This window comes from Tachypleus tridentatus, chromosome 4 (assembly GCF_004210375.1).
Source record: "Tachypleus tridentatus isolate NWPU-2018 chromosome 4, ASM421037v1, whole genome shotgun sequence".
NCBI classification, from domain to species: Eukaryota; Metazoa; Arthropoda; class Merostomata; order Xiphosura; family Limulidae; genus Tachypleus; species Tachypleus tridentatus.
The window spans coordinates 62,401,499-62,412,878 of NC_134828.1; the positions used below are offsets into that span (position 1 = coordinate 62,401,499).

The window sequence follows — 11,380 nt, forward strand, 5'->3', positions numbered from 1 at the left end:
CAGTGCAGCAACTACTAAAGGGATCTCATATGTGTCTATCTCAAAGGAATGATAGACTTGAGGGATACCCACATTGCCAAAAGTGAGAGAACCATCTCTGTAGTAAGAGAAGGAAACATAAGTTTTCTGATGGCTCTTTCCATGGCTTGAGGGCCCACAGGAGTTGGTTGTGTATGACTTAAGTAACCATTGAAAAACACATCCAAATGCACGAGATATTGTGTCAGTGACCAAATAGATTTCTCTAGTCTAATAAAGGAGCCTGCTTCTGTGGCTTCTGAAAGGAGAATCTGAGAGTGTTGTTAAGCTAATTGAAGGGATGAAGCCAAAAGGAGCCAGATGTGAATATTTTGAAGTTTGCACAGCCCCAAGTAATGCAGGTTATGAGAAAATGTTCAAACAACACTGCAGAAGACATAAGGTCTTCTTTGAGAACCTTCCTCTTGGTTCTCTCTGGAATTTTGGTGGAGCGTCCAGAACGAGGGATGTTAGCAGTTGATCCTATAAACTTAAACTTGGCAATTATGCTTTGAACAGTAGATTTTGGCACATCAAGTTATGTAGCAATACCAGAAAGAGAAACACAAGACTTGCATTTTACAATAATTTGTTGTTTTTTTATATCACTGGACAGTTGTTTCTTATTCGCCATGATGACCAAGCAAATAATAACGGAGACGGCGTTAAATAGCCGGAAATACATTTTTTGCTGGCTAAATTTCAATAATTATGATCCCAATGTCTAGTCCTGGAATGGTACAATGTAGTTTATTCGCCAAACTAAACAAAAGTTTTACGGAAATATCAATATTTTCTCACTTTCTGAACTGTATGAACACTTTCTGCTCCTCCTAGTTTTGCGCCAAACATGCTCGTCCGTGGGGGCGTTATATTGTGATGGTCAATCCCACTATTTGTTGGTAAAAGAGTAGCTTAAGAGTTGGCGGTGGGTGGTGATGACTAGGTGCCTTTCCTCTAGTCTTACACTGCTAAATTAGGGACGGCTAGCACAGATAGCCCTCGAGTAGCTTTGTGCGAAATTAAAAAACAAACAAACAATCCAACTTCTAACACTTAAAATGAGGTTAGTAGACAAAGCACAGATATCTCATTCTGTAGCTTTGTGTTTAACTAAAAACTGCCAAACAACTCAAGAGGTCATCTCGAAGGTTAAAGTTTAATTAATTGCTCTTTTTTATCACTTGTAAAACATATGTCACGTCCGGTTTATTTCTGTCTTCGTCTCCTTCAGATTTATTATCTTGAAGTTTGGTATTATATTTCCTGTGCTTACGGGTTCGTAAACTGATACCATAAGGCAGTATTAATAAAAGCGTATTACTTAAGTCTTCATGGAAAATGCCCAGGCTGCAAATATATCGCTTACTGTAATGTATTAAAGTGTTGTGTTTTTGTTAAGCAGAAAACTACATAAACAGATATCTGAATTCTTCTCACTGCAAGTATCGAAACCCGATTTGTAACGGTTTTAGCCCTTAGTCTTATCGCTGAGCCAAGTAATGTTGTGCATTTATATTTACCAGTTTCTAAACGATCATACAGGAAAGTATTTATTCACACATGTAATGTTCTCAGATTTCTATAGTATAAATTTATAACTATAGCTTGAAGGTTAAGTCCGTGTATGTAAAGTTAGCGTGTTACACATATTGGTTAATTTGCAACGTTTAGAAATATTATGTGACAAACATTATCTACTTCTGTAATGGGACACAAAAACGATTTTGACTTTGTAAGTACATTTATCCTTTATTAATATTTTATGTTTTATGAAGCTTGAATTAATGTATATGAATATTTGTTATTTTTGTGTAGATATTGAACTCATTATCCACTGGTTCTAGTGAAATGGAGGAGCCAGAGAGACAGACTTGTTTACAGTTCAGATTTCGCTATTTTCACTCTTGGCAACTAACATATAAGGAAACTTACAAGCCAAAAAAAAAAGACAATAACAAGTGATTCAGTTATGTAGGGTGAAGAAAGACTATTTTCCTGTAATGAAATTTTTTTTACATTTTTGGCAAGTAAGTACAAAAGTTTTGTAGTGAAAGTGACTGAAATTTTAAGATTTATTTGTAAATAATAATATTAATATATATGCATGTGTGATGTATTACAACTGAAATGTGATTATATTATACAAAATACTGGTTCTCTAGAATAGAGAAAGACAGTGGTACTTATTAAAGGCTGGTTTTATACTATTTGATATCAGTTGTGGTTACATGTGACTCACTGATTTGTGTATTAAAACTGTTGTGATGTAAAATTACTCAACATTATGTTATTATACTTTGGATGTTTAACTTAGTTGTAAACTTACAATTATAATCAGTTAAACTACTCAACACTTTGTATTATTATACTGTGGATGTTTAACTTAGTTGTTAACTTACAATTATAAGTTAAACTACATTATGAGGTTTGTCACACTGACTTATAATTTTTTTTTGTATAAACTTTTATGACTTATGTTGATTTAAATATTGTTAACTAAAACAGTAGTTAAAAAAGTAAATTTAAAACACTAAAGTGTTGAAATTACATCTTTAGATACCACATATCTACTCACTGAACAGGCTATCATGACCTCATTTCAGTTTCTGTGACTCAGCAATTAAGACTAAATTAGAAAAGTATATCTACTACACCATATTATATTAAAACTTGTTTGACTGTTTGTGTCATCAGTACCTGTAGTACAAGACATACTCAAGTTGAGGGGTTAGTATGAGCTGATAATTTGTGTTTAGTATGTACAGTGGACCTTGTTGGTTTAAGTAATCAGGAAACTTTCATTGTGACTTAACACTGTGATGTGTGTTGTATTTTTGTTCAATTTCAACTTGTGTAAAAATACTTTCTCCAGTAATTAGAACTTTATTTGTTTTAAAACACAGAAACAAAACAGATAATAGTAGAGACATGATAACAGTTGTAAACATCTGTAATGAATGTTTTTGAATTACACATGTTTCATCTTCAACAAAAATTAATAAAATGAATGAATTAAACAATGTTTAGTATAAATATTAATATAAACATACAATAAACAGTGTTTAGTATAAATATTAATATAAACGTACAATAAACAGTGTTTAGTATAAATATTGATATAAACGTACAATAAACAGTGTTTAGTATAAATATTAATGTAAACGTACAATAAACAGTGTTTAGTATAAATATTAATGCAAATGTACAATAAACAGTGTTTAGTATAAATATTAATCTAAACGTACAATAAACAGTGTTTAGTATAAATATTAATCTAAACGTACAATAAACAGTGTTTAGTATAAATATTAATGTAAACGTACAATAAACAGTGTTTAGTATAAATATTAATGTAAACGTACAATAAACAGTGTTTAGTAGAAACATTAATATAAACATACAATAAAAATGTTTAGTATAAATATTAATATAAACGTACAATAAACAGTGTTTAGTATAAACATTAATATAAACATACAATAAAAATGTTTAGTATAAATATTAATATAAACATACAATAAACAATGTTTAGTATAAACATTAATATAAACATACAATAAACAATGTTTAGGAAGTTATAAAACTTTCAATATAGAAAGAAGGAAATGCAAGGGGAATGAGTTTGAATTTCTATTGAGAGTTGAACTTTCATCCATAACATGTAAACTTTCTTTCACCAATAGTTTCTTATCATTACATCCATAAGTTATAATTAAAAACCTTTCAAGGAAATGAGTGTTGATGATGGCATTTCATTGTGAAAATATATAGGAAAGTTAAGTGGAGTTTTAATATTAACTATAGTTCTGTTAGAAATTTTCATGTGTTCCAAGATGTGTATTGATAAATGATGGGAAATCTTGTCTATGTAGGAAGTTTTACAGGTGCCATTTCAGTTGTTAGTGGTAGGATAAATATGATTTCAGGTTATGTGTACGGATATTCACCAGAAATAATTTAAACATCACAGACCTTTATCACTTTATTTGATGCTATAGTTTATAAATTTTATAAACTTACACTAACACTGCACTTAAAACTGTACAAGAAATACATACATATAAAAATATTTTGTATATACATACATGTTAATAATAGATTAGTTGTAATAATTAAAGATAACAGAAATTTGTTAGCATGTCTTCTAACACACAGTACAGCTAACCTTTATCAAAATTTTCATGCTGAATCAACACCAGTAGTTTAAGTTTTTCATTCAGCTACTAAATCTTGAAGGTCCACAACGTTTGATTGCCAATTACTACTTCTGGGCTTATTTTACTGTTGCAAACAGGCTCTATGTCAAATACTTTCATAACTTATATTAGTCATCAAACATGTACAGTGAGCAGAAGTTACAGAGTGTTGTCAATCGTTTACTGAAGTGGACCACAGCAAACAGCTTTACCTTCTTATCCTCTCTAAAACGATTTGCATGCACTTTTGTCACCCTGATCCTGAGCTTCTTATCAGTGAAGTTGTGCTGCCTGTGGCCCCTGAGACAAAGTTATTGGGGCTTATTTTAACTGTAAGCTGACCTTTATAACACAGATCAAGCAGCTATGGGTCAAATGTACAAGAGCACTGAACATCTTCCGTGTCCTCTCTTCCATCACATGGGTAGCAGAACGATCTTCTATACTAAATATATATTTTGATCTTATTCGATCGAAACTCAACTATGGATCACTGGTCTATGGCTCTCCCAGGACCTAGGCCTTAAAGATGCTGGACCCCATTCATCATTAAGGACTTCAGCTCTGCACTGAGGCTTTCTGCACTACCCCAGTTCAGAGCTAATACATAGTCTCATCAACCTTCTTTGCACCTCTGCCATTTGCAACTATCTTTACTACATACTTTGAAACTTTGTTCCTTACCAAAGCATCCCTTCTGGGGTTATGTTTTCCTTCCCCGGTGGGCTATATTTTTTTCAAAACAGACAATCTACCATTGCTCCTTTTGGCCTTTGTATCCAGCTGGATAATATTACTGTATGCACTGGTTGGCCCATCTTACCATGGCTTTTTACAGTCCCCAAATGTGACCCCTATCTTTAAGTTTCTATGAATATAACTTGTGTATTTAACACTTAATAATTTTTTAATTTTGCTATCATAAATTGACTTGATATTGAAGGAAAAAAATGTTTAAAAGATAAGTTTACTAGATTTGCTATCAACAGTAACAAGGGCTAAAAGTTTAAGAGGGAAATTGATGATTTCTTGCAAAATAAAGGGTGATTTTACTTTTTGCTTTTTCAAGTCTGTGTCTGTATACAATAGCCTTGAAGGATCAACTAGTTTCTTGTCTATAAATAGGTTATGTTGTGTGAAGATGTGAGATAATGTAAATAACACTGCACAACAATTTGTTTGAAAAGTTTTTGCTGATTGTGACAGGTACGTGGTGGGTATGGTAGTTATGGTTTTGCTTTATCATGTAGGAACTCTGAGAAATAGACTGTTAACTGTTTACTGGCAATAACATATTTAATTGCATTTATGTTTCTAAAACGCTATTACGTTCAACATAATTAAAAGTGTTTTGCTCCTGATTTTTTTTGTATTCAATGTCCAGTGCATCATGTTGCTGTGTCCAACAGTAGTCAGCAAGCATTGATGGATTCCAGTTGCCCTGATATCGTTTTTCTAATGTAGCAACGTCCTAGTGAAACTGAAGATTTCGATGAAACAGTACATGATGGGCAAATTTGGATGTGATTTTTGTGATTAGCAGCCAAAAATCTATAAGGAACACCCAACAGTGTTCAAGAAGCAAAAACTTTGTTGTGCAGTTTTATCAAAAAAAGGTGACTCTAATCATGTGTACATTTTATGCAGAAATTAAAAACATTTTTTTATTAAAGAATTTTACCAAACCTTAGGAATAAAATATTGAGATTGTATTGAATATGTTTTTGTTGATACTCTTTCTTGTTTTACTACCATTTTACCAACAAGTTGTGACAAGAGTTTTAGTATGTATCAGAGTACTGAAACATTTCCACAAGAATCCAAATGTAAGTTAATTACATTTTTCTTATGATTTGTCTTTATGAATTTTTGTAGTAGTTCATAACCTATATGAAAATATGACTTAGTTTTGAAAATAATACAAAGTGTAGATACATAATAAACAAAGAGAAGCTAAAGATTATTGAATCAAATACCATTATTAGTACTTTTATGATGTTAGTTGTGTAATTAATTAAGCTGCTCCATGTATTGAACATAATCCTAATTGATCTATTAAAATTATCTGTACACACGTACCATCACCAATAAACAATGGTTTTTATGTATCTAGCCTTGTCCAAAACCTTCCATTTTTCCTTTTCCTGTCAAGTTCTTTACTCTCCATTTTGTTTTGTTTGATTCATCTCTTTTAACCTATGTGTTTTCCTTATTGGGACATCACTTGTTCTCAGTGCCCTTAGCCAATCACTTTTTGAGCCTTTGGCTTATAACATTTAATATATTGAAATTTTTGTTGTATTTTTAATTTATGAAAAGTGTCCCACTAAAAAAAAATCTGATCTATTCGTTGGTTCAAGTCTTGGAAAGTGTACTAAAAGACTGGTAAATTTTGCAAATTACATATACCACATTAAAAATGAGTAGAATAAGAACTGTAGCAACTGTGAATGAGTATAAAGTAGTTACATAGTTGGTCAATTTGACCAAGTCATTTTAGAGAGAGATAACTCTAAATTCATTTATGAAAAATGGTTACTTGTGCTTTATTCAAGCAAGTTGTAATTCTAATCAGTGATGACGAGAAACCCACTTGTTGAGAAATTTATATGCAAAAGCGGTGCTTGTTGCTGAAAACACTTTTACATAGAAGAGCGAACAACATTTCGACCTTCTTTTAAACGTTGTTCGCTCTTCTATGTAAAAGTGTTTTCTCAGCCCAAGCGAGCCATTTTTGCATATAAAAGTTGTAATTCTCACCTATTTAAATTGTAAGAATAAATTTAAGTTCTCTTTGATGAATCTAAACTTTGTATAAATGAGAAAATACCAAGTCTTTATTTTTCTGTAGACTATATCAACGATTGTAATTAAATGTCAGTTTGTCCTTGAAGAGGAACGGTGCACCTTTTGAACGTTCTTGGGTTATAAGGGTTTTGTATTTTTTCATCCATCATAGATAAGTGCTATAAAAATTATTATTGTACCTCATTTGCTTTTTGCATGATAAGGACACAAGAATTAGTAAGGTGACAACAATCATTTATTTTATTAAGGCCACTTTTGAGCTCTTCATACATAATGCTATCTCTATACATATCCAACAAAACCTTGAGTCTGTAGTACCAGAAATTTTCATGTAATTATTCTGATGTTTCTTCTGTGCTTCATGTCTAGAAAATACGAGTGGAAATTCTCCCTCTGTAAACTTAATTTTATCAAAACTATTTTTTCCAGTCATGGTTTTGAAACATGATTAAAATTCATTGTGAACTAAATGTATTTTACATTTCATTGCAACACTGTTCTAAACTTCCAGCCATTTTCATTTTTTACAAGGAAAAGGTCATAATTGGTTAATTCAGTGATATGTTTTTATTCTACAACTGTTTTCAAAAAAAGATAAATTGAGAGTACATATAAAAGGACTGATTATTAATGTTTAAAACATTTAACTTGTGTGGTTATCAGATTGATCCATCTAGTTACAGGATAAGTTGTGATTTCCAAGCTTCTTTTTTTTCTGCAAATTCAATTTTGAATCTGATTCTGAAAGTTGTACAAAATGGCTCTAAATGTATACAAAACATATACAACCCTACATGTCTTGGGGACTGCCTAGGCCCCAGAGCCCTCGCCAGTAGATATGTTTAAATCAAAATGACTATAGGACACATTCACCCCAATGAAAGATTCCCACATTCACCTATTTTATTGGCCAAAGATATTATTTTTACACTATGTTCAGAATGTCAATACTGTACCTGTATTACTGTTTATCTTTCTGTTCAGTATCAGCTTTACCACACAACTTTGTCATCAGCAAAATAAGAGCACAACCACACAATACCTTCATGAAACAAGAAAAGAGGAGCCTTATGAATGACCTCTGTAACTTTACAAAACAGTAAATTGTTTTAAAATTACTGTTATATGTTCTAAAGGCATTTTCATTGTATTTAATAATTCACCAACAACAGAATGATAATCTTGTAACCAAGCAAATCCTGTCACCAGTCCTTTATTTTCCATAAGTAAAAAAATTAGTAATGCTTTAGTAAAGCAACTGTCCAACAACCTTCCTTAACTTTTTATGATGTGTCTCATCATTTCCAAGCTCAGTTTTCACATTCACATAAAAGCTGTTCATCATATTTTCTTTTCTTATTATGAAAGTTCAACTTATTTTATGCAATCTTAAATTAGATGTTGTAATTTTAACATTGATCTTAACTCTTATGGTTCATGCCAGTGGTTAAATTTATTCTCTTGTTTCTATATCTCCTCATGATTCAATATACTTTCTCTCACCCCTACTTCACTGTTGGTTCCCTCTGGACAAGATTATTAAATGTGATTATCACCTCCTCTTGACAGCATTCTTAAGCCATTCACCTGGTATTACACTTTCTACATGCTGTTATGCTTTGAAGTCACGTCTTGTAAAGATGTCTTTTCTTTTGCACCTTTTTCATGCAATTCTTTTTTATCAGGAATTGTCTTTTTTGTTGGTTATATTTTGCCCACACAGTTTATTGTTGAAGTTTTATGTTCCAGAATTGTGGATTGACTTTTTGGTTGGTTACTCTTGTTCTTTGAGAGTGTTTATTTGACGCTTTACCCAAGGATGCAGCCTTGACAATTTAATAATTGATTTATTAGTATAATTAGCCCAAAAAAGCTTCATGTGAATTTTCTTTACCATGGGCCTCTTTTGAAAATTAATCGTGGCCCCTTTTTCACAACTGTTCTTCCTGATCTTCCAGAATAGTTGGACATACTAACTAAGTTTACTAGCATCAACTCTGAGTCTCTCATTGGACTTGTGGATGAAGGTACAGATGGAATCTACACAGGAGAAGCGAGAAGACGTTAAGTCATATGCACTGACTTTGTTTTCTCACACTGTGTCTCCTATTTGAAGAGTTGTCTTTTTCTGTAACTTCGGGTTTGATTCACAGAGAACATTATTGTGACCATCATCTGGTTTTGTTGGTGCCTCTTGTCACACAATGTGTGGAGGCAGATTGACTTGATAGTACCTCATCTGTATATTTCTATAAATCTTGGGACACAATTCCCACCAAGCTTAGGATAACTTACCACCTCTTTTCAGTTTTTGTAATTTAGTTAATTTTAATCTTAGGTATCTGCCTCAGAAAGTGAAGTCTCTCATGATCAAAAGGTTATTGTGAAGACAGCTGACTCTAATCTGGACATGTATTCATGCTTCTTTATTGGTAACAAGCATTTAGGGTATTGGTGACTAGTTTTATGTATCTTATGCTTTCCTGAAATTGGTGGAAGCACAATTCTGGAGAATTATATTTTTCACAGTATTTGGTCTTCATTAGAACATGGGAGCCACATTAATAATCTGTATTTCTAAGTTAATGTGGGCTTGTTACATGGCTTAATGACCTTCATTCATTGAAACAATAGTACAATCATTAATTCTTACAGAACAGGATAATTGATATTAATTCTATAATACTTTGCACATGATTTCTGTTCATATGAATGTCAACCTTTTCTTGAAATAGATATTTCTAAAGGACAACTTTGGCTGTGAAAGTCATGACAAGTTTTGTTAGTTTATATTGTCAAGCTTGTCAGTAAGAAGTGATAATTTTGATACCAATTACCTTTTGTTTCCAGTATGGTCTGAAAGATACGATATTAGTCACACCAGACCCAAGTAAAAATCTCTCACACATCTGTCCTATCAATACTATGAAATATATTGTTGGTATCTTGCTTAACACTTTAGGTTAAAAAATTTATTATGTTTGTTTTGTGATCTAACCAAATCAACAACTTGCTTTGTTCTTCAGTGCTGCTATTTGATTTATTTTATAAGATCTTAATCACTGGCTTGGTAACTTGACATGGTGTTGATGAAGAGGCCCTGGTCACATGGTGTAAAATGTCAGATTCATAGTGCCATTTTCTCAAATCCAGCGACTGTACAGATACAATGCTTCCTTCTTCTCCATGTGTGACAGATGCCTCTACTTCTTCTAACCCCACCTACATTCTGATTATGGAGATTATAGATTAAATTTGCAGTAAACATACAACACATTCAATAAGTTTTCTCACAAACCATAGAAAACATTATATGCACACAGCTAGACAAAAAGCAAAATCAACTAACAAAAGTAAATATAACCGTTTTAAAAAATTTTGAAACTATATACTGCTGCATATCATATATTCCCGACATCAGCAGAAAAATAACCAACATTTGGCAAAAACTAGCAACAAAATATGACATTCCAGTTTAATACTAGAGTTACTCAAAAGCCAGTCACAAAACTAAGGTCTATACTATGTATAAACTACAATGACAAACACCACACCAACATTATTTATAAAATACAATGCCACGACTTCTATATTAGAGAAACAATTAAAAAAACGGAAACCAGATTCAAAGAACACAAATAGTCACCTTCACACATTTTTGAACACTGCAAATCTGACAAACACAACATACATGTAACCATAGAAAACACCCAAACACTAAATAAAAAACAAACATAAACAAACGCAAAATTAAAGAAGCCTTACTTATACAACAACTCAAGCTCAAAATAAACAAATACAAAGGAACACCTTTTTACCTATATTAATAAATATAATCCAACATCTAAGCAAACCCTCCACATTCCTACACTCAGTTACACAACACCCTTCAACCATGTGGTCAGCTATCGGTCAGTTACCTCTTTCTTTTTTGTGAACCTGACGATGACGGAAGAAGGTCGAAACCTTGTTCGCTCCTGTACATAAAAAAAACTTTTCTCAACCCAAAATAGCCGTTTTCACATATATATTTTTCTCTACTTGTGGGTTTTCTCGTCATCACTGATAGTAGCAAATGGCATAACTCTATTGACCTCTTTGATTCACATTTAAAGTGCACATACGTACACACACACACACATATATATAGTGCCGTCACAAAGCTTTCAGGTTTTCTGCCTGTATTATGTGCGCAGAAAAAAGAAAATTTGATATTAACAATTGCTCGTTAGCCATTTTTGTTTGTTATTAATATGAAATATTTCTAAAAATATTTTTCTTTCTGAAGAAGTACAGTTCTTGATGATAGAAAAATTAAAATAATTTAAAAAGATCCCTCTTCTCTCCTCCAGTAA

At 32.0% G+C, this 11,380-nt stretch overlaps 2 long non-coding RNA genes across 2 annotated transcripts; one reads left to right on the forward strand and one right to left on the reverse strand.

The window, feature by feature from the left end:
• The first annotated feature begins 1,312 nt into the window (after positions 1-1,312).
• LOC143248357 (uncharacterized) lies at positions 1,313-6,780 on the forward strand. Its single transcript, XR_013026938.1, has 3 exons — positions 1,313-1,753; positions 1,866-2,048; positions 5,602-6,780. It is a non-coding gene; the product is annotated as an uncharacterized LOC143248357 (long non-coding RNA).
• A 1,126-nt stretch (positions 6,781-7,906) lies between these two features.
• On the reverse strand, positions 7,907-10,983 carry LOC143249266 (uncharacterized). Its single transcript, XR_013027701.1, has 2 exons — positions 10,844-10,983; positions 7,907-10,254 (listed from the first exon to the last, which is right to left on the reverse strand). It is a non-coding gene; the product is annotated as an uncharacterized LOC143249266 (long non-coding RNA).
• Between the last annotated feature and the right edge of the window lie 397 nt (positions 10,984-11,380).